This window comes from Pezoporus occidentalis, unplaced genomic scaffold, assembly GCF_034315485.1.
Source record: "Pezoporus occidentalis ecotype Australia unplaced genomic scaffold, CSIRO_AGI_Poc_V1 ctg281, whole genome shotgun sequence".
NCBI lineage: Eukaryota > Metazoa > Chordata > Aves > Psittaciformes > Psittacidae > Pezoporus > Pezoporus occidentalis.
The window spans coordinates 377857-402793 of record NW_026914730.1 but is presented as its reverse complement, the minus strand read 5'-3'; the positions used below and the strand labels follow the sequence as shown (position 1 = coordinate 402793).

At 38.8% G+C, this 24937-nt stretch overlaps 1 long non-coding RNA gene across 1 annotated transcript in view; it reads right to left on the bottom strand.

Moving 5' to 3' along the window:
* Positions 1–5500: 5500 nt before the first annotated feature.
* Positions 5501–24937, bottom strand: part of LOC134167266 (uncharacterized) — a 42904-nt gene continuing 23467 nt past the window's right edge. Inside the window, exon 4 of the long non-coding RNA XR_009966146.1 lies at positions 5501–5601. This is a non-coding gene — a long non-coding RNA (uncharacterized LOC134167266). The remainder of the gene's footprint in view (positions 5602–24937) is intronic.

The following is a 24937-nucleotide window of genomic DNA, read 5'->3' as shown; positions in this document are numbered from 1 at the left end:
GACACTACGATTCTTGACAAAAGCTAACTGATTTAATTGGCAACACATCAGTATGCAGAAATAAAACTGAAAAAAACACCATTGATTATGTCACGGATAAAAAAATTTCCTCAGCAATGACACCTTAACTAGTACTACTGTCAGCTGCAAAATGTCATCTATTTTCAACTGCAATAGCAGCATCGTACAAATTACGGTTGGCAGACTGATATCTCCTCAATCAAAATAAAACATAAAGTGATCCTTGGTGGACCAACTGCAGCTGTCCAATCATAATAAACAAAATTCCTGGTTGATTTCTTTTTCTCAATCTATGTTTTCTTCACCTTTCCCAAAAATTAAATGTATAGAATAGAGATAAAGGAAAAGACATTTTAGGCTGATTTGCGTATGTGTGGGATTATCTGAGATACACAGCTAAATCTGAGTGTTAGCCTGAAAATCGAGCAGTGTCAATTTCAAAATAAGTAATGGTATTTTCAGGATCAGCTTTTTTTTTCTTTTCATGTTCATTGCCAAAGCACTTAGAGTACCCTGTTGTACTCATAACATAATGTGGGTGGTGAAAACGGTTACCTCTACATATTTGTTTTTTTCTAGAGAACCTATTGCTTGTTGCTTTGGAGCACTGAATGCAGAAATTAACATAATTAACCTTGATTCTGCTATAATATAAAAAAGCACATTAAACAAGGCACTATTTAAGTGCCTTATTGTTAAGGAATTAGTGATTAAATATTGAGTTTAAAATATTTACAGTAATTGGCCTGTAGAATGAGCAAATAAAATGTAGTTTTCCAAACCAAATCTGTTTTTGGTCTAAAATCAGAAGACCTTAGTAACCCAGTAGCAATTCACTTCAGTAGTCCCATAAAATTACCCGGAGAAAATACAACCCAACCAAGTCACATCATCAGCAGGTTTAAGATTAAACATGGTAACAATATAACAGTCTCTCACTGGAAGGATCCCTGCATGCTAAAGTTATGAACAGATGAAAAAGCTTTGAAGGTAGACAGTGCAAGCCCACTTTCTTTTATCATGAAGCAAATTATGGGTGTGCACATTTAGTTCCTGTGTCATAGATCAACACCAGTAATTTTTAACTAATTTCATGCGACTTTCACCTCTCAAAATGTTCTACCAATTACTACATGTATTATAACTCATGGGTGATTTGTGGAAATCTAAGAAAAATACCTAAGCAAATATGATATGTGAGGTGTCAGATTCAGACAGTATTTATGAAACACCGCATATACATTCAGTACTGAGTGTATAACGACATACCTGTAACGACAAACCTCCTGCTTTTAAGGCCTCAGATCAGCAGAACATGATCTGGCCCACTGTAACCCAGTAAGTGGCAACAATAAACCCTTGATACCCATTAAAAATGCATTATTACATTATGAATACTCTAATAACTGTATTTAGATTAAATTTACAAGTTAAATTCCATTTCTAGTAGATTCAGATTCTTGTAGATTCAATTGTATCTTACTTATAAATTATTTATCCTACCTCAATTTGAAATCTTAGATAAGACTATGATTAAACTTAAGCAGACCCTAATTAAGCAGAATGAAATCAGTATAATTGAGAATAGAAAGAATGCCTATAGAATATTTGCTTGTTTTAAGAGCTTTTAAGTTACTCTGTACCTTATTTCAAAAGACAGTCTCCAGTCACAGTTTGTCATTGTGGATCCCCTTTAGAGTGATTTAATAAATTTTTACTTATTATTTCCACCTAAGAAGTAATGACTAAATCAATTTCATGGTAGATATCCCTTTAAATCTCTCAGGCAGAGAAAAGTTTTTATTGCAGATCTCAGTTTAATGTTCCTCCTCAGAAGCTACCGGGTTTTATATTCTTTAATCTTTTCCTCAGCATCATCATCCCTGTAGTCCTGTGTCTAGCACCCTTAATGGATAAGCCTCAACTCTTCTTAAAGTTCCCACCTGCAGCCCAGTGCAGGTCATTAAATCCTCCCTGTGGGTAGCAACCCTTTATTCTGCTATTCCTCAACTAAATGCTGGTAGTCAGACAAATATTCATTCCATGGTGATTCCTAGCAACCAGCTGAGCCTTTATGGAAGCTTTTGATGATAAATAGCAACCACGAGTTTCATTTTCCACAATCCTATATATAAAAATATGATTAACTCACCACTTTACCTAACAGTTTTCTCACCTTGCTTTCTAAAGTACATTTGTTCAGTTGCCAGATGCTCAGCAATGCACTGGCCAAGTAGCTGCATGTCAGTAGCAAGGACTGATAAAGATTAGCCATAATGCAGGAAAGAAGTACGACAGACTGAAAAGAAACTAAAATCATGATTCAGCAGATTTACATCTAATCTTAGCTCTATACCTGATTTGCTAGCTGGCCCTTGTTTCTTTGCTTCCTCTTCTACAATTTGTGTAGAGCAAATCCTGTACAATGCCTTAAACAGAGAACACAAATTTAACCATCTTTTCAACTTCTCTACTGTTTCCAAGATTGCATCTGAAGTGGCATAGTGTAAACAGTTCACAAATGAGTGGTAGAAGCCACAAAGTGAGGCAGTAGTCACTGGAAGAGATTGGTACTGTTAAACTCATCTGTGGCCCAAAGGCAAGGAAATTTTTCAAAGGGAAGGTGTTAGAGAAAGAATCATCAAGGTGATGTCATTCCATAGGACTGATTAAGCCAATGGAAAGAGTGCTGCATCAAATGTATTTCACCATATATTCATCAAATTCCACAAATAACAGACTTCTTAGGGTTATGTAATGTCTGTTTAAGCCAGTGGTTTTCAGTCTTTTTAGATGTGCAGCATACTTCAAAAAAGCTTAAAATGCTAAGGAATCATCTTCTTGATTTAATAATCTTCCATCAGAAATAATCTTATTTAAATGCAAATGTCTTCCCTAATTTCCAGAAAGGCTGTAGGAAAAGCTGCAAAACCCCATATGAAGAAAATGGATTTGTTTCAGTTTGGTATGTCCATTAATCTTCTCCATACCAAAGACTCTTTACATACTAATGACTCAGGAACTGCTCCAAAATATCCACAATTTCTTCTGCATAGAGATCTCTCAGGGGCTTTTGTTATTTAATAACATGGCATTTTAATAACTTATTTTCTTGATCATATTTTGAATTAAAAATTATATTTCCACTGCAAGTATGAAAATTAATATTTTAGTGTTTTCAGAGATAACAATCTTCATTAAATATAATTTCATTTTTCTCTGAAATATACTCCTGAAAAAAATCTACTTACACAAAATTTGAAGATAACGAATAATACCTGTTGATGAAAATGCACAAAGAAAGACAAAGAATCTTCTATTTCAATAGCTGTTGTCCTCACGAGAGAGAAAATATTGGTGATACAATCTCTTAGGTGGTTTCAGAAAAGCTGAATTCTAGGATTTTTTTTACAATATTGTTTAATTCCACAGTGATAAAATAAGCAATTTTAAGAACGTGAGAGAAGCTTTAGGGGGAAAAAGATAAATTCCACAATTACCTCTAGATCCTGCTCCTGTGATGTTTAATATGTTTAAATGTATAAAAATTTTCTTTATACCAACCACATAAAGTGTATTTGTGAAACCATTGGCCTGAAAGAAGCAGAAGTCATGGTGGAGGTGATGCTAGAAATTTGGGAGGGGAAAACAAGATTCCATTGCACTTGAGCATGACCTAGTGGCTGGTTCATGGAGTGGCATTTATGGCAGAAACAGAAAAGCCTACTTGTCTGCTCTCCAAGCATCAGGGTAATTAATGGACATGCAACTGCTCATTGAGGATAGGATAAAGGGAAAAAATAGTGGCCTGGAATGAGGTGTGGAGATGAAAGATCCACACTCCCACATAAATTAGCCAGTTGGGACTCATGGTACTTGTATCCACCAAATGCACTCTATTTGCTGTCTAAACAAAATGTTCTAACAGATTTGCATGGAGGATCAAAATCTTTAAACTGCCTAATTTTTCCCAAAGTGTTTAGGATAAAGCCTATTTGAGCTATATAAAGGCTTAATAGGCTGAAGAAATAGATATAGTAGAGCACAGTAATACTATTGAACCACAGTTTGTATTTTGTATTTAAATTGTATATGATTCCAGACAGAGAACAAGTGAAAATACTGTTAGTAAATTAAATGGTAGAAGAGCATATAATCTATATTGTTTACATATTCAAATCATATTTATAGTTTCTTCAGAAAGACTGTATATTTATTCTTTAGACCTATGAAATAGGTTCCTCAAAGTTAGCCCAACTGTTTTTAACTAGAATATCCCGGATAAACAATCTGGTATATGAAGCAACTGACATCTGTGCCTGTTCAAGCTCTATTGATGCTACTTATATCATAAAAATTTAACGTGATTGCCTTCAATTTGGAAAACATTAGTTTCTTTAACCATGAAATATCCCTTCCATAGTATACTCTACACATTCAAGGCAATACAATACAAAGCTGTTTGACCTGTACCAGTCAAACCAAAATGGTAACTGTAAATGTAGTATGTTTTCATTACTAATTTTTAGCTAAATCCCTTGAAATGTAAAACAAACTCATGTTACTAAAGCTGAAAAAAGTTTAATAGTGCTGTGTCAACAGAATCTGAATGCTTGTTGACAATGACTGAGAGATGAAGATAAATATTTCCAATATAAAATGTTGTAAGCCCTCCATCCTCTTTATCCATGTCTCATGACATCAAACAGGCTTCTGTACCTCTTTGTTTTAGTGGTCAAAACACTTAGACTTCAATCATTAAAAAAATTATTTACATGAACTTTACATCGATCTATTTAATTGTTCTAGCTAATCCTTGACAGTCATTCAGCCACAGAACATTTACCTTGTTATCCAGATCTGATCCACAATGAAGATCAAAATCTTAGCTCTGATCTACACTTTCATACATTCTGCTGTCTTCTCCCTTAGTAAATCTAAGAATAAATTTAATGGTTCAGTCACATTTGTCTATGTTTCAGCAAGATATAGCTAACCCTCATGTTGACCCTTAGTTCAAAAACTCAAGCAAAAGAGTAAGCATACAATTTGATTGTAAATCATTAAAGCCTGGGCCTATTACTTTGCTGGTGAGCTCAGACTTTAGGCTCAGAATTTTCTTTCAGGCTGCCAGAAAACACTTCATATTAAAGCAGAAAATATATTCTTATTGTGATTGGTATACTCCTTTCTGAGTAAACATGCGTCACTTTAAGAAGAACAGAACACATTGTGAGTGAGTAAACATATTCCAAAAAGAACTAAAATAACATTGTCTTTGGTCCTGATTCCTGAACAGGACATACTGAGAAGTCTGGAAAAAAAAATCATACACTATGTCATCTCCTGTTTACCTAATGAAAAATTATTCTTAGTTGAGATTAATGCTTCATAACACCACCCTACAGAGTTCATAAGTCAAATTTATATGCAGCCTTTTTGGATGAGCATACTGCACAAGGCTGAATGAGCATACTGGACACAGGCTGAAAATACGTCAACCGAGGGAAAGGCAAGCCTCCCGCACAAAGCCACACATGAAAGAGGAGAAACCTTCACAACAGGAAGTTGTGGAGCTGCCTGTGGGGTGGAAAGCACATGGAACTACACTCCTTGCCGCCCACACACTCAAATTTTAATGGACCCAGGTACAACATATTGTATGATTTTCATCTGTGTCAGTGCTTCAGTAACTTTCCTGTAAATTTCCTGTTAATTTACTCTGTTAATTTCCTTAGGGGATGACGAGAAAGTGAGGAACATTTTGTGGTAAGCAGTAATGCCTTCTTTTCCCTTCCTTCCCTCCCTCCCTCCTTTCCCAACTATCATTTTATTTTAGTTGGATGTGTTATAATGAAATGGCCAATATTCTTCTGCACAGAACATCCACAGCTATGTAACTGTCAGGAGTCTCCAGGTTTCATATGAACAGAATCCATCTCAGAAAAGAAAGCCCTGGAGGCAGAAAATCCCTCACAGAAGAGGAAGCCCTGGCTACCTGTAGTGACAGACCTATACTGACATTTAGTCATGACATAGCTGTTTCTGAGAGAAAGACACCTACACCTGTGTTACCCAGTTAGTTCTCCATGTTTTTGCCCAGTTCCTCCAGATCTTAAAGTATGCACTCATTTGTTCTTTGAACCCACACTTAATTTGGTGGCAGGAATTAAACCCATACTGTGCTTTTGCTTGTGCTGGACCCCCCACATCTGCAGTAAGAACAGCCTTTTGACACCTTTCTCGGGCTTCTTACTAGAAGACACACAAGTTCTTCTCCAGTAGAGCTAAATAGCTGCAAAAGAATCCCAGTGTGTCCACACAAAATCAAAGAGTTTTGTGAACTGCACAAATAAGAAGAGCACATCAGTGCTTTTGTGTAAATAGACATGAGGCCCAGTTAACTTGTTCTAAAGACCCCTCGTAACTGATACTTGAGCAAGTGCTTAGCTAGCCAACTGTTGATGGGTTTTTGCTATAAAAAGACAGTAGGAAAAGAAAGAGGATGAGAAGAAACCAGCCACAAATGAGCAAAGAACTCTGATTCATGAATGAGAAAACACTGATCTTGGCAGCGTTACAAAAGTAATATTTTCATTAGAATGAACTTCTCTCAAACAATTTCTCCAATATGTTAGATACAAACAAGTTCTCCTTCGGTATTAGGCAGTTCTCCTTCAGTATTAGGTATTTTTTTAAGTTCCAAACCTAAATTTATTGTGGTCAGAAATTCTCAAAAAAATCCCAGTCTCTATCTGTATTTTAGCTGTTTCTCTCTCACGATATACCAGAACAGTGACACAGTGTGGGATCTCGTTCCAGAGCAATATTTCTTTTTCTCTATCCTTCTCTCTTAATAGTGCCTTGCCATAGAGAAACTACTAGCATTTAGTGAGTTTCCTTGCCAGCAGTACTCAGTTTTGGAAATGAATGAGATTTTCTTTGTCTCTCAATGATATTAGTAACTCAAAGAAATATTAATGCTTTGACAAACTCACAGTAACCAATAACATGTTATGGATTACTTAAACCGCAAGTGAAACATAACTGCCTGTGGGAGGAAATGTGGCAATTGTTAGACAGTGGTTAGCTTTAGAAACACTTTTGAAGTTCAGACAAGAAGCTAGGATACAGACCCAAACCTGACTGAAATTAAAAAGGGAATGCATACAAGAGAATCAAACCTGAAGCTTGGACACAATTAACCCCCTGCTTTGTAGATGCAGTTTACTTAAAAGGCATGTGATGAACACCACCAGTTTTTGATGAAATCCAAATCAGTTGTTACCTAAAGGGTTGCAATTCCATCAATTTTCAGGGAAAAACTGAGTATGGCCTTCTAATTCCAAAAGCACTGTATTAGAATCATAGAATTAGGGGACTTATTTTGCTATTGATTCAGATGAGAGATCTGAAATTAGCACTGCTGCTCATAAGGAGGGATCTCCACTGTCAACATAGATTTTCGTATGTGAAAAATATGGACTATTTCTTCATTGCGCTGGGAAGACAGTGGCATTAACAGCAAACAACTTTATGTTAGACATCATGAGGGCAGGTTCTGGTTACCTCTTGAGGTAGGGCAGGACTAGCAGGAAGTGCTCTTCCTCTACTGCTTTGGCTACATCTTCCCCATTGATGCATTACTAGTAACTGAATTCAAGTTGCATTAAGGTCTGGCACTACAAACAGGGTTCAAATTATTTCAGTGTAAGGGAAAGTAATAGTTTTATCCTCCCTTCCCAGAATGACTGCGTTTAAATAGTACTTACTATTTGAACAGAAAATTATTCTATGAAGATAGGTAACATTTAGAAAGCTAAAGCTGACATCCCTGGCCTAGCATTGCTTTGTGTTACACCACCTTACAAACTGCTTTGGTTTAATACTAAGATTTTTGTTAGTCGAAACTCTAAACAAACCAATGGATTACTTATTTTTAGATAACAGCCCTGTTAGTATTTTTTTACTATGGGTAAAAAAAAATTCATACTTTTTATTCCTTTGCATTCTTAATGCACTCAGATTTTTTTCTCTGACCTTTTTACTCCTTTCAGTTTATCCCCCAGTGCTGAAGCTACTGCCATCAAAACTGTTCTCTGCCAGGTAGTTACTACGGGTAACAAAAATTTTTTACTAGTCTTTAAAAATAGATTAAATCCTTACACTGAAAAAAATCCTAAATATTAGAATTATAATGCTGAAAACTTGCACTCTTCTGAGATCACACAGAACCGTCTGAATTAGTTTCCTGATTTCTGAGATTCTTAGATATTCCATAAAGCAAAAACTTTTACTGAAAATTAATCTGATAATGTCCTAAATATTATGACAAGAAATTTTCTATAACCCATTACATTAAACTGACTGCCAAAGTCTCTTCTCAGTGGATGCAATTCCTTTTTATTACTTGAAAAGGTTAGAAACTAGAGAAAAGTCTTAAAACAACTCTTGAAACAAAACACTGTTTCTAAACTTACTTTAGCATAGTGTAGTGTTGTGAACACTTGGTTCTCTTTATAACTTCAGTTCAGCTCTGTCCCTATCTTTTTCCATATCAGCATTACCTTTTAAGATGGGGAAAAAAAATGGTGTGTGAATGTTTTTGCAACAAAAGGACATGTTTCAGACATGGAAAGTTCACCGACTTAAGCCCAAATCATATAAATGATTTCAAGCAACGCAACCCTTAATCCAAAATACTCTGTGAAGTAACAGTGAGACTTTGTGTTTGAACAGTGGTCTGTCACATCATGGATCTAAAGAAGATTTTTGAAGCTTTAAGAGATTTGAAGTGAACAAGGTATAGTTATGGAAATATATGGCTATTAGAAAATCAGATTAAAATAGGACTAATGACCTATACATATGCCATTCGGGCACTTTTGTTTGGATTTTTCCATAGGTCTTTTATCTAAACAGTGTCAGAAGTAAAACCTGGCAGAGAGCAGTTTTGGTGTCAGTAGCTTCAGTACTAGGAGATAAACTGAAAGGAGTAAAAGGTCAGAGAAAAAAGTCTGAGTGGATTAAGAATGCAAAGGAATAAACATTATGAACATAGTATTTTAGATGGAGATGTCTGCTTCCCTGTCAGTGAATTTACACTGTCCCTATCACATTAAGATCTCCAATGCTGGAAATCTCAGAGGTAAAAAAAGAAAAAGCAAATATTGCCTGCTATGTCTCTGAGACGGCGTTACATTACTCCTTTAACCACCAGTTGAGATTATGAGCTCCTTACACAGGCTAATGAGGAAACGACTAAATGTTCTAATTGAAAATCATTATTGCCAGATCCATAAAGTATGGCTAGTCTCACAATGTCGTATAACAGCTATCTACCCCCTATTTTCCTGGCTGTGTTATAACAAAACAAATGGTAATACCTTATGTCACAGCAATTCAGCATTTTGCATTGCTGAACAATAAAAGTAGGATAAAAAGTATGTTGTAAGTTCAAAAAAGGGGTTTGTTGTCTAGCTTCCATAGCATATTTAAGACAGGAATCTCACTGGAAATTTCTGATGAGTAATAGAGTTAGTATCACTATGCACAGGAAGAGCATGTGAATTGTGTGATTAGAGCTAAGGAAGCAGAAAAATGCACAAAAACCCCTGCAGACTCAAGATCATGTAAAGCTAATTTGTCACTTCCTGCCATTTCACCTTTCTTATACTGCAAATCCATTCAAGCAGGATCTTGGATTAAAACTGTGTTTTCCTATGCATGAAGTGAAATACAATACACAACACATTTTACTTGTAAGTTCATGTTATTATCCATAGAGCAGAATGCCCAACCTTTTGCCTTCATGTTTTATAGAGTGTTGGACAAAGTTAATTCCTGGCATCCCTTTTTGGTAATGGGCCAGGAAAGATCATAAGTCATATTGTTATTTTGGATATATTTGGATATATCGTATATATATGGTTATACTGTATATTTGGATATATGTCATATGATGGCATAGGGACCAACAGACACTCAGGAAATGCAATGGATACCCTGTACTTGCTCCTTAGAAGATATTGAAGAACCACTAAGAAAGAGATGAGGTGGAAGCTATTTACATGAATTTCTGATACTGGGAGCCAAAGTCTGGTAATCCAGGGAACTAGTGAGACTTTCAGTATCACATGATGCTGCTACACATGCTTTATTAACTATCAAGAAGTTTGAAAGAAACCATACACAATTATAAAACACTGATCAATTTGAAATATACAGCAAATCTCTAGGTGCTTCTATTGAAGCTTAGTGTGAGAAAAAATAAGCCTGCTAAATATCAATATAAAAAATGAAACCAAAGGTTGATCTGATAGCGCATATTTGAAAAGTAGCTATGTTAGATTATCAGGAATAGTTTAACAACTTCTGAGCCATAAAGATGTATTTCAATTCTGAATAGTAAATCAAAACATCAATTTAGATCAGTATTTGAACAAAGTTCATCAGCATTTCTAATGTTGCTTCCATTTTACAAATGCTCCTAAAATCCAGTGGAATTTCAGATGTTTTCCACATTGATCTAACTCATCTGTTATGAAAATCAAGTGGGAATTCTTCTGAATGTCCCACTTACAAAAGAACAATTTCAATTTCACCAGCCCATCCTTGTCTCCAAAGCCAGACTTCCAGTGCAGTAGCTTGCTGTTATGATTTAAATATTTCCATAAAAACAAATGTCAGAGGATTTTCTGACAGTAGAATATGTAGTGAAAATTAAAAACATGTTATAAACAGACTAAATTACTGCATAATTAGGATTTGCAAGAAGGCAGCTTGCAGGCTATTCAGCATTTTCAAGATGCAGAAATAATAAATAATGGGATTGCTCATGAAATTGTCCTCCCAATAAATACAACTGTTAACACAGACCCATCTGACATGTATCTAACATTTTATTAGTTTTCTAAATCAATATTTCTTAGTCTATGATGCTATTTGCTTTATCAAAACCCAGTAGAATATGAAAATGGTCTATATCAAGGTGGAGTTTTAAAGTGGTATGAAATGAACAGAATAATGTAAAAGTTCCTGTTGCACAGAGTAACAAGTGCAGGTGGATAAGGATGGAGGTATAGAACATTTTTCAACTAACTCTCATAATATATTAATATAAACCACTCACTCTTATGTTCTACTTTTGTAAAATAAAGACGCAATCTTCTGGTGTGATCATGCAAGTCCAAAATCAGTGAACTCAGCTGAGTAAGAAACCTGGAGTTTAAGAGTACTGGATTCTACATGGTGCAATATATAGAAACACTTGTCCTGTTCAGCAGTAGCAGTCATTTTTTTCTCCTTCTTAGTAGCTGGTGCAGTGCTGTGTTTCTGACTTTTGGCTTCCTCACTATTTTTTTTGCCTTGCATTTACCCCGTGAGAATCTTTGTCTACCTCAGTGGTGGTTTTCACTCAGCTGAACTGTAGCAAGATGACATTTTAGGATTTGTTTGATCTGACTAATCTCACTGTCTTGCTGTTGGCAATGAACCACAATCATCCTTAAGAAGCTGGTAAAAAATGGATTCATTAGATTGCTTTAAGTTTTATTTCTAAGTTGGCACTTAATAAATTAAAGTTCTAGCAGAACTGTAGGAATGGAAAATAATGATAAAAGTTTACATAGACTGACTTCCTATTTTAACTTGGCTAAGGAGTAGAGCCCACCCTCACTCCTTTGCTTGGTTTATCTGAACAATGTCTGTCAAGTAGCAGTGCAATTACATAGGAATTTAATTTATTGCTGATATAAACTATCAAATAATGTTTTGTCACTTGAATAAAAAGTGATATATGCAGGGTACTCCAGGGATGTACTGACTGCAAATTCTAGAAGCAAATGACTTCCTTGAAAATGCTGCTGTAATTTCAGTTAGCATAGACCTCAGAACAATTTTAAAATCACTGTAGTACAATTCTAACTTTTTTCCCCCAAGCATAAGAATAAATAGCAGTTCTCATGCTATTACATATTAAAAATAGACAAGAGTTATAGTTATTATTCATTGCATAGAATTTTATCTGATATGGCTGATGTTCAGGTGAGTAATTTGGATTTACTATTACGTGTAGTGCTTTGCTTCTAAAAGACGGAAAGAAATGAAAAGCATAGAAGAGATTAATCCTGCCATTTTATTAAGGACATGAAGTACCACAAAAATTACAACTGCAAGTGTTAAAAGAGTAGGCTGTAAAATGTCCGCCATTTCACCATACTATTTACCACACATCTCAGGAGATGCATTATACTCACAATAACCTGTCCCTAGCAGTACAACCTCCTTCTATCACATCTGCCTCCAGAGAGATATCTGATCAAGTGCAATTGCTATTTCTTTCTGTGAGGTGGTTCAGAATTACATAGTCCTGTACTTAAATGCGAAACCACTAGAGTAAATAGAGTGTTTGTATCAAAACAGGGGAAGTTCAGGTTAGATACAAGGAAGAAGTTCTTTATGGTGAGGGTGGTGAGGCACTGGAATGGGTTGCCCAAGGAAGTTGTGAACGCTTTGTCCCCGGCAATGCTCAAGGCCAGGTTGGATGGAGTCTTGGGAGACATGGTTTAGTGTGTGTTGTCCCTGCCCATGGCAGGGGGGGTTTTGAACAAAATGATCTTAAAGTCCTTTCCAACCCTAAACATGCTCTGATTCTATGTACTGAATGTATTAATCACAGAATTCAAGGGAGTTTTATAAATCAAACGCCTAAACCAAACCAAACCAGTGACTGGCACTTCAGAAGGCATTTCACCAAATGATATTTATAATGCACTTGCATCATTTATGGGTGTGGCAACTACGTCAATACAACTAATTTTCTTTGTTTCTTCCAGCTTTAGCTCTTCTTCTTGAGCTACTAAATCCCTTTAATAGTTTATAGGAGTAATCATACAGAATGCGAGTATTTTTTACTTGGTAACAATGGAGTCAATAGATCAAAACAGTAAGGAAAACTTGCACTTTGCAAGCAAACAAATGTGCAGGTACATATTGCTATTAAAAATAGCTTTGTGCAAAACATGACAATACATAACACAGCACATGGTAGAAAAACACCGTGCCCAGCCAAAGCCAATAAACATTGACAGTACTCTGAAATAGTTACCTTAAGTACTTATACATGGACAACCCATTTAAATATTTCACACATGTCTTTGAAAAGGGGTTGGTGGAGAATCAAAGGAAGATTATTCTAACTGTCAGATAACAAAAAACAATACTGTAATGAACAGCAATACAATTTTGAAAGATGAGTGAGGAAAAGAAGACTCCACATTGCAAGCTGAAAGCTGCATGGATATAGCATTTTCTCTCACTACCAAGAAATGAAGATCAAGAATTTCTGTATCTTCTGGACCTTTCTGAGAATCAGAACAATGAGATCAGAGCACCTGAGCTGTGCTCTTTTCCTCATGTGCATGTACTCTTTCAAGTTACCTGTTATATTACTGCTCTGAGTCATAAAGAGGGGGAAAACCTTGTTTCATACCCTTCACATCACAGTATCACAGTATGCTAGAGATTGGAAGGGACCTCAAAAAATCATCTAGTCCAATCCCCCTGCCGGAGCAGGAACACCTAGATAATGTTACACAGGAATGTGTCCAGGCGGGTTTTGAATGTCTCCAGGGAAGGAGACTCCACAACCTCCCTGGGCAGCCTGTTCCAGTGTTCCGTCACCCTCACTGAGAAGAAGTTTCTTCTCAAGTTTAAATGGAACCTCTTGTGTTCCAGTTTGTACCCATTACCCCTTGTCCTATCATTGTTTGCCACTGAGTAGAGCCTGGCTCCATCCTCGTGACACTCCCCCTTTATATATTTATAGACACTAATAAGGTCACCCCTCAGTCTCCTCTTCTCCAAAGAGACCCAGCTCCCTCAGTCTTTCCTCATAAGGGAGATGCTCCACTCCCTTAATCATCTTAGTTGCCCTGCGCTGGACTCTCTCCAGCAGCTCCCTGTCCTTCTTGAACTGAGGGGCCCAGAACTGGACACAATATTCCAGATGGGGTCTCACCAGGGCAGAGTAGAGGGGAAGGAGGACCTCTCTCGACCTACTAACCACCCCCCTTCTAATACACCCCAGGATGCCATTGGCCTTCTTGGCCACAAGGGCACAGTGTTGGCTCATGGTCATCCTGTCGTCCACTAGGACCCCCAGGTCCCTCTCCCCTACACTGCTCTCTAACAGGTCGTTTCCCAACCTATACTGGAACCTGGGGTTGTTCCTGCCCAGATGCAGGACTCTACACTTTCCCTTGTTATACTTCATCAAGTTATTCCCTGCCCAACTCTCCAGCCTGTCCAGGTCTCACTGGATGGCAGCACAGCCTTCTGGGGTGTCAGCCACTCCTCCCAGCTTAGTGTCATCAGCAAACTTGCTGATAGTACACTCAATTCCCTCATCTAAATCGTTGATGAATATATTAAATAATACCAGTCCCAGTACTGACCCTTGAGGCACTCCACTAGTTACAGGCCTCCAACTAGACTCAGCCCCATAGACTACAACTCTCTGGCTTCTCTCCTTCAGCCAGTTCGCAGTCCACCTCACTACATGATCATCCAGTCCACACTTCCTCAATTTAGCTGTGAGGATGCTGTGGGAGACTGTGTCAAATGCTTTGCTGAAGTCAAGGTAGACCACATCCACCGCTCTGCCATCATCCATCCACCGTGTTATTTCCTCTTAAAAGGCTAAGAGATTGGTCAAACATGATTTCCCCCTGGTGAAGCCATGTTGACTGCCCCTCATAACCCTCTTATCCTTGATATGCCTTAAGATGGCACCAAGGATAAGGTGTTCCATCACTTTCCCAGGGATGGAGGTGAGGCTGACTGGTCTATAGTTACCCGGGTCCTCCTTCTTGCCCTTTTTGAAGACTGGAGTGACATTTGCTTTCCTCCAGTCCTCAGGCACCTCTCCCATTTCCCAAGACTTGTAAAGATGATGGAGAGTGGTCTAGCAACGACTTCCGCCAGTTCCCTCAGCACCCGCGGGTGCATCCCATCTGGACCCATGGATTTATGGATGTCCAGATTGCTCAACTGGTCTCTAACCCATTCCTCATCGACTAAGGCAAACCGCTCCGTTGACCTGACTTCATCTAAGGTCTCAGGGGTACAGGGCTCTTCAGGACTGCCTGCAGCAGAGTAGACAGAGACAAAGAAGGCATTCAGTAACTCTGCCATCTCTGTATCTTCTGTCACCAGGGCACCCATCCCGTTCATTAGTGGGCCTACATTGCCTCTAGTGTTAGTTTTATCTGCCATGTATTTGAAAAAGCTCTTTTTGCTGTCCTTGACCCTTCTCGCCAGTTTTAATTCTAAGGAGGCCTTAGTCCTCCTAGCTGCCTTCCTACATCCTCTAGCAGCAGCCTTATATTCCTCCCAAGTGGCCAGCCCCTCCTTCCATGACCTGTAAACTCTCCTCTTCCACTTGAGCATACCCAGCAATTCCCTATTTAGCCACGCAGGTCTCCTGGCCCTCTTCCTTGACTTCCTACGTGTCGGGTTGCCTTCTTTGTCTCTGTCTACTCTGCTGCAGGCAGTCCTGAAGAGCCCTATACCCCTGAGACCTTAGATGAAGTCAGGTCGACCGAGCGACTTGCCTTAGTCGATGAGGAATGGGTTAGAGATCAGTTGAGCAATCTGGACGTCCATAAATCCATGGGTCCAGATGGGATGCACCCGCGGGTGCTGAGGGAACTGGCGGAAGTCATTGCTAGACCACTCGCCATCATCTTTACCAAGTCTTGGGAAACGGGAGAGGTGCCTGAGGACTGGAGGAAGGCAAATGTCACTCCGGTCTTCAAAAAGGGCAAGAAGGAGGACCCGGGCAACTATAGACCGGTCAGCCTCACCTCCATCCCTGGGAAAGTGATGGAACACCTTGTCCTTGGTGCCATCTTAAAGCATGTCAAGGATAAGAGGGTTATGAGGGGCAGTCAACATGGCTTCACCAGGGGGAAATCATGTTTGACCAATCTCTTAGCCTTTTATGAGGAAATAACACGGTGGATGGATGATGGCAGAGCGGTGGATGTGGTCTACCTTGACTTCAGCAAAGCCTTTGACACAGTCTCCCACAGCATCCTCACGGCTAAATTGAGGAAGTGTGGACTGGATGATCAGGTAGTGAGGTGGACTGCGAACTGGCTGAAGGAGAGAAGCCAGAGAGTTGTAGTTTATGGGGCTGAGTCTAGTTGGAGGCCTGTAACTAGTGGAGTGCCTCAAGGGTCAGTACTGGGACTGGTATTATTTAATATATTCATCAATGATTTAGATGAGGGAATTGAGTGTACTATCAGCAAGTTTGCTGATGACACTAAGCTGGGAGGAGTGGCTGACACGCCAGAAGGCTGTGCTGCCATCCAGCGAGACCTGGACAGGCTGGAGAGTTGGGCAGGGAATAACGGGATGAAATATAACAAGGGAAAGTGTAGAGTCCTGCATCTGGGCAGGAACAACCCCAGGTTCCAGTATAGGTTGGGGAACGACCTGCTAGAGAGCAGTGTAGGGGAGAGGGACCTGGGGGTCCTAGTGGACGACAGGATGACCATGAGCCAACACTGTGCTCTTGTGGCTAAGAAGGCCAATGGCATCCTGGGATGTATTAGAAGGGCGGTGGTTAGTAGGTCGAGAGAGGTCCTCCTTCCCCTCTACTCTGCCCTGGTGAGACCCCATCTGGAATATTGTGTCCAGTTCTGGGCCCCTCAGTTCAAGAAGGACAGGGAGCTGCTGGAGAGAGTGCAGCGCAGGGCAACTAAGATGATTAAGGGAGTGGAGCATCTCCCTTATGAGGAAAGACTGAGGGAGCTGGGTCTCTATAGTTTAGAGAAGAGGAGACTGAGGGGTGACCTTATAAGTGTCTATAAATATATAAAGGGGGAGTGTCACGAGGATGGAGCCAGGCTCTACTCAGTGGCAAACAATGATAGGACAAGGGGTAATGGGTGCAAACTGGAACACAAGAGGTTCCACTTAAACTTGAGAAGGAACTTCTTCTCAGTGAGGGTGACGGAACACTGGAACAGGCTGCCCAGGGAGGTTGTGGAGTCTCCTTCCCTGGAGACATTCAAAGCCCGCCTGGACACATTCCTGTGTAACGTTATCTAGGTGTTCCTGCTCTGGCAGGGGGATTGGACTAGATGATCTTTTGAGGTCCCTTCCAATCTCCAGCATACTGTGATACTGTGATACTGTGATCTTGAGCTCGGAAAAAGCAGTCCTTGAATGCCAACCAACTATCTTGGGTCCCTTTACCTTCAAGCAGCCTTGCCCATGGGATTTCCCCTAGCAATTGCTTGAAAAGGCCAAAGTTTGCCCTGCTAAAGTTCAGGGTTGCAATTCTACTTGGCATTCTACTAGTCCTACCACACAAGATCCTGAATTCCACCATCTCGTGGTCGCTGCAACCAAGGCAGCCCTCAACCCTTACTGCTTCGACCAGACCCTCCTTGTTAGTGAGGATGAGATCCAGCAGCGCTCCTCTCCTGGTCGGCTCATCCACCATTTGCAGGAGGAAGTTATCATCCGTACACTGGAGGAACCTCCTGGACTGTGGCTGGGTTGCCGAGTGGTCCTTCCAGCAAACATCAGGGAAGTTAAAATCCCCCATGACGACCACGGCCTGTGACTGTGAGGCCGCTCTCAGCTGCCTGTAGAAGGCCTCGTCAACTTCCTCACCCTGATCTGGTGGTCTGTAACAGACACCTACAACAGTATCCCCCTCTGCCAGCCTGCCCCTTAATTCTCACCCACAGACTCTCAACTCGCTCGTCAAAATGCATGACAAAAGCCAAACACAAAATGAATGTATGATCAGTAAAATGTATGCAGATATGCCAAATTCTGCTGACACAAGGAAACAAAATGTGGAGTTTCATTCTTAAAAATACTTTCCTACTAACACTCAATGCTTTCACAACTTGCTTCTATCAAGTGTGTATCAGCAACAGCAAGAACCCTTTTTCTACCATGGTCATCCATTAGATAAACTGATACAGAAGTTGGAATGCATTACCATGGTCTTGATATTTAGTCAGAGTGATATCATACTTTTAATAACATTATCCTTCAGTTCCAAACTCCAATTATTCATTATAAAGGCATTCCAACAGAGATTAACATCACACTCCGTATCAGTTGCTGATCTAAAGATTGTCTGACAGCGATCAGCTCAGCATTTCAAAACTCTTCTTAATAGCAGATACTAAACACACTGAGGTCATTAGTATTTTTTTTTACTGGACAATTATTCATAGAGGTTTCCTACAAGATACTCTGTTCATAGAGCACCTCTTTTATCAACACAAGGAAACAGATGAAAAGAGTTTTGCATGTTGGTAAATATTACTGGATTTAGGTTTCTAATTATATTTATGTCTCTCCAGAAGTGTTTCATTATGAGCAAATTACTAAAATTTGGTGAGGTAAAGCCCAGCATTTCCTAGTACCACGTATCCTGGTTAAGACAGACAAGTTTTCACAACTATTTTTAAGTTATTTAAGCGATTTTCTGTCTCCCCAAAGAATCAGTTGTCATTGATGAATTCAATACCCAAAACTTAAGTGTTTGTTTTAATGTAAAAGTTAATTAATCTCTAATTTGCATATTTTGCTATGTCTTTTTAGCTGCCAAATTTATAACAAAGTGATAAATAGAGCATCCTAAGAGAGTTATTTCAATTAAGCTTGGCTTCAGGGTGGTCCTTATTTCAGTCAAAACTAGAAAATTGATGGTTGATTTCCAAAGCAAAAGCCACACCAAACTGCACAAAAATAATTCATTCTAACATCTTCCAGAGTTTCACTGATGTGCGTTCATGGTATGTTCCACATTTTATTAATTGTTTATGTATTTTAGTACTGTATTTTCAACAGCCTATAAAAAATATTTGAACGTGGCTTTAAAATAGTACAGCTGACATATCTTTTAATTTTATTTCTATCATAAGTTCTTTCAGTGATACTTCTTCTAAGTGACTAACATACTTCTAATATGACTTTAAAAAAAAAAAATAAGCTATTAGAGAATGTTACAAAACATTAAAACCATTAATGTAAATACAATAAGAATAAAGCATCAAAACTTTTTTCAGTCAAGTATCTACAGGAAAAGAACAATCATAAGGAATCAAACTAGAAAATTTAAGACATCAGAATACAGGAAATACCGTTTAGTGTTTAATTGCAAATGAAAATCACAAGATTTCTTCAGCTTATCTTAAAATGCAACTTTACATTTAATGAAAATGTGTTTGAGCACATGTGGTGGGTTTCACAAGGGTTGTGATGTTTCTAAACATCTTACACTACTTTCTATTTGTCCAAGATAGGTATCAAAAGTTACCCTCCCAACTGCCTTCTAGTACAATAGTTACAAGTTTGTTGAATGTTTTCCTCTCACTGGAAAACACCAATACAACCAAAATTACCGGTGATTGGCCCCTCCGTTCACAACTGCATTGCAAGTGTATTGGTAATAGTTGAGACATACTAATTCCTCTTTTTACAAGTAAATGTATTTAATGATCTCAGCCATTAAATCAGCAAATGAGTCTCACTTGTCACCTGCAACCATTTGGTTCAGGAAATCCCTCTTAATATTTAGATTTGTTCTTCTTTAGGAAATAGTCAAGGCACTTCTTCTGCAAAATGAAAAACACTAACCCATCACTGTATTTATTCCATTTTTTCATATATATAGCATGTGTTGCTGAAGTCTACCCTTTATCTACTTTGGTTGGTCTGTATATATATTTTATTTGAATGCCTGAAGTTGCATGTACACTTCTATTTGAGCTCAGAGGCTGTACATTCTTCTGGGCCAGCTTTTCTAATGTGAGTTAAAGATGTTCATCACTTTCAGAAAACTATTCCTAGCTCCCTCACAGACAGCTCTAAAATGCAATCAGATACAAAGAGGCTAATACAATAGCATCCAAAATTAAAATTTACACAAAGAGCTATTCCTATGGCCATATATAGCTGGGTCATGGCTTTAGCAGATCATAGGAAATACTCAGCAGAGCTGCAGAAGTATGTTTGAAGAAATACACAGGCATATATTGTGTATGTACTTACTTATTTTGGACATAAAATCTATTTGCTTTTTGGCAGTGGTGACTCTATTGATTCATAGCTTAATGCTATGCTTACTGGCACAATTACTGTACACTCTGGGGAAGGGGGAAAGCAATTTCAGTCTCCTACATAACTACATCTATACACACCTAGAGGTGACTTTCAGAAGTAACAGTGATTCCCATGTAGGTCACAGAACATAAATGACTATTTATGTTCCTGTGATGGCATCCCTTCAGTCTTTGTGATCAAGCAGACCCACTTGGAGTACTGTGTCCATTTCTAGGGCTCCCAACACAAGAGGGGTGTAGACCTGCTTCAGCAAGTCCACAGAAGAGCCACAAAGATGATCAGAGGGCTGGAGCACCTCTCTTGTGAAGACAGGCTGACAGAGCTGGACTTGTTCAGCCTGGAGAAGAGAAGGCTCTGGGGACATCTTAGAGCAGCTTCCAGTACCTAAAGGGGCCAACAAGAAATCTGGAGAGAGACTTTTTACAAGGACAGGTAGTGACAGAACAAGGGGGAATGGCTTTAAATGAAAGACGGGAGATTTATGTTGGATGTAAGGACATTTACTGTGAGGGTGGTGAGACACGGGAGCAGGTTGCTCAAAGCTGTTGCTGTCCCGTCCCTAGAAGCTGAAGTTGCTTTGTGCAACTGGTCTAGTAGAAGGTGTCCCAGCCTGCAGTGAGGGGTTTGGAACTAGATGATCTTTAAGGCTCCTTCCAACTCTAAACATTCTATGATTCCATGATTAATTCTATAGCTTTAATATTCTGCTTTCTTTGAACAATTGGATTGGCTTTAGTAGGAGGCTTGACAAACATGATCCAAGTTAAGCTGATCAAAATTTTTCTTATCTTTTTTTTTTCTTAATGCTTTAAGATTAAATTTGTTGAAGTTAGCACCATGTTGCATACTAGATTCACCTGGGTATAAATGCTCATATTTGGACTAAAGACTAAAACCATATGATTACAGATGATTACACTGCTGAATGTCATCATTCACATAAACAACTGATTTTACTTCCAACTTGCTAGCCACAAAAGTACATGCTGCATTTCAAAGAAATCACGTTCCTTTCGTTTAAATGCCAATGTTCTAGAAAATAATGGTAAGTTTTCAGGGACAGGACTGAAACAGAATTGCAGCATTTACTGATTTGAAAGACATGGTATTACCAGTTTATGTCCTGCCACAGTTTGTACAGAAATACACCCATTTGTTTACAATACAACCAAATAAATATTTATCTTAATTTTTGTCAATTGAAAATTGACACCTATCTTAAATAATTTGGCGTATCATACAATACTTTTTCTGGAGGCAAGGATTAAAAATTTTAAAGTTCATGTTAAAATAGCATTCTTAGTGAAATGAAAGAAACAGAAAGTGTAAGCCATTTTCTGTTACTCCAAATTAATTAAAAATCATAATATAAAGATTTAGAGTAAAAGATTAAAAACTTCTGGATACTGTAATGTTATTGCTTTAGCAAGTGTCTTACTCAAAATAATCAAACTCCTAGTCACGCTAGAGAAATATTTCTTACTGTTCGACATGACTATACATCAAGCTCCTGGAGAAATGTCATCTCATGATCTACACCAGAAATCAGTAATAACAAGACATTACAAGCAGTAATTTCCATCAATTCAAATTCAGTCAGAAGAAACAAGAATTAGTTTTCCAGATAACAATTAAACTAGTATCAGTGTGTCCTATGACATAAACAGAGAAGCTCCAGGCCCATGGCAAAGAATGGAAGACATTACATTCATGTCTTGAAACTAATTCTGAACAATAGCCCTCTACATTGATTTTTCTAGTCTGTGAGAAGTATCATCCTAAAACATGGCTAAAAATATGTTTCACATCCTAGTTCCAAATAAACAATATGGGATGTTCAGTTTTACTACAAATATAATAAAACCCCAAAATATACTACAGATAACTCCAACAAAGGAGAACAACATTCTTTTGGTACTTTCATTGAGTGTGCCAGAAACATTGGTCAAGCACATTTGCTTTTACTCTTCAAGTGTTTCTGTTCAAAATTTAACAGGGATGAGCTGGATATTAATGGTTGGCAGAGTTACAAGGTCACCTCATCTAGCCCTCGTCCATTGAGAATTGTTTTCTCTCTCCTTTTCACTTACACTCTGCCATAAGTAGCTTGAAGCAACAGCATTTCTCCTAATTCCTATGGAAATTTATTCTATAGGGTCCTAGGAAGCATTTTATTTTCTTCTTGATATTTTTACTTTTCACGCATTCTGTTCTATCACTGTCACATTAACTTTCTGTTCATTCTTAAGATTCTGCTCACCATTATGACCATGTGTGTTATGATTAACTTCTATGTTTTATAGCTCATTTTGTTGAAAGTGCTACAAAACATTTTCTCTAAGTAAGTGCCCACGTTATAAGATCTTTCCTTTGCATGATACTTTTGAATGCAGCTACGTTAGGATTCTCTCCTGATGATCTGGGTGTTAAGGAAAGCAGGCAAGCGCAACTCTATATACCTCTCTCAATGGGCTCTCCTGCATCTCAGGTCACTGTAACAAAAATACTATAACAAAGTGATTAAATAGAATCATAGAATAGTTAGGGTTGGAAAGAACCTTGAGATCATCTAGTTCCAAACCAGCTGCCACGGGCAGGGACACCTCACACTAAACCATGTCAACCAAAACTCCATCCAACCTGGCCTTGAACACCACCAGGGATGGAGCATTCACAGCTTCCTTGGGCAACCCATTCCAGTGCCTCACTACCCTCACAGTAAAGAACTTCTTCCTTATGTCTAACCTGAACTTCCCCTGTTTAAGTTTGAACCTGTTACCCCTTGTGCTATCACTACAGTCCCTAGTGAAGAGTCTGAAAACTATCCTGCATTCTAATTGTACAGTTAGGACTGAAGGATTCAAGATGATTTGGATCAATGATTTGAACAGAATACTGATTTATGCACTTAGACAGCCTTCTGAGTTAAGATGGTAGGCTGTTTCTTAACTGCCCTGTTTTCTTCACCCACAGTTTATTTCCCACTCTTCCACTTCCAAGATGAATCACTACCAGAGTCTGATTCCAAGGCTACTCCACTAGTCAACTCAGAGTCATAGCCCACCACTACTTCTGAGCAGAGACATGGACACTCTTTCTTCTCCCTAGCCCTTCTTTACACTTATACAATGCACAGCTGTTACATACATCCTTGTCTTGCTCTGGCTTATGCTGTTCACTGCCCATAGCAACTCCATATGAACTGGGGGATTAGGCAATGAGTCCTGAGAGGAAACAACCAAATCTCTGGTGTATATGGAGCCATTCTTGTAAGAGATTTTTTGAAGTAAATTCCTAATCCACAAAGTCCTAAGAACAACCTCCACAAACACCATTAATAAGATGACCAAAATGAAGGTCCATCCCAGAGTCTGTCCATCAACGACAGCAAACTGAGGTTAATCACTTCATAGACAAATAAGACACTTTCCTGATTACTTTACTACTTTCCTACATGAAAACCATGTAGGAAAGACAAATATTTAGGGCCAGCTGGTCCAGTTAATTACACACTGTATGGCAATCATCAGAAAGGTCAAGGACTTGAAAAAGTGTTACAGGAACTTATCCTACTTGGCGAGGTGCCATAGGACATAGTACACTACAAAGGAGTAAATAGCATAGCCTGACTGGAAGACTGCCTTTGAAATTTGCAATGCTGTGTAAAGCCTACTGTGATGGCTAGACTTCAGAAATGTGACTTTTCATACCACATAATTGAAAACTGCACATGAAAAAGATTGAGGTTATGGATCTGAGGTTTTCCCATGTTTTATAAGCCTTCTCTCTCAGGTCACAACAGAAATATCTGCAAAACAGCATGGGTGTAGGTAGACACATGCTGTAAGCTGAAGTAAGGACAGCTTCCCCAGCATGACTATTGCCTCCTCCCATTCATTTCCAGAAAAGTGGGTGTTTAGCACCTTACTGCGAAGGACAGTTCTGGTGGATATGTTCAGGATAAGTAATATGATCAGGATAAGATACTATGTTCAGGGTAAGCCACAAAAGCTAGCTAGCAAAATGTGCCTAAGAAATGATACCACTATGCAGAGTGGAGCAGAAAAGTTGGAAACGTCTGTTGCTTGGAAAGCACTAATAAAGATGTCAGCTAGTAGAGAACTGTCCTTGGCTCAAGCATATCTCAAGGATGGGCTAGAAACAGATTGCACACAGACCCCAGAAACTTGACACAGGTATGTAAAATACAGGTTGGCATCAGAGATGGTAATTATATTCATACCATGTGTCCACTAACATCTGATGAAGGCACAGCTGCGATTAATGGAGTTTGCTAGTATTTATTCAGGTCTTGCTACGTGTCCATATTATCCTCAAAATGCTGCCTTTCCTGAAAATTCAGTTTCAGCTTTCTAAATCCTCAAAGAACTTGATTTTTTCCTCTTATTATATACTAGCTTTTTAAATTCTCTGAGTATCCTATAGACCATGGATTGGTCAATGGACTGATAGGCTGTGAAGTTAAAGAAACCAGTGGACCAAGGGCAATATTCATCAAAGACTTGGATGGAGGTGGCCAAAGGCACCACAGAACAGGGTGGGCCTGTTCCACAACTAAGTACTGCATAGCCTCAGTCTGCTCAGCAATTCTTTTCAATTCAAGCCTCCCCCACGGGGCTGAGAAAGCTGGAGTAGGTGGCCTGCAGGTCCTCTGCCAAACTTGTTTCCTTGGCTCCTCCAAATGCCCAGACATAACTAAGAGAAAACATACTGGATAACTTACCAAGTAGGC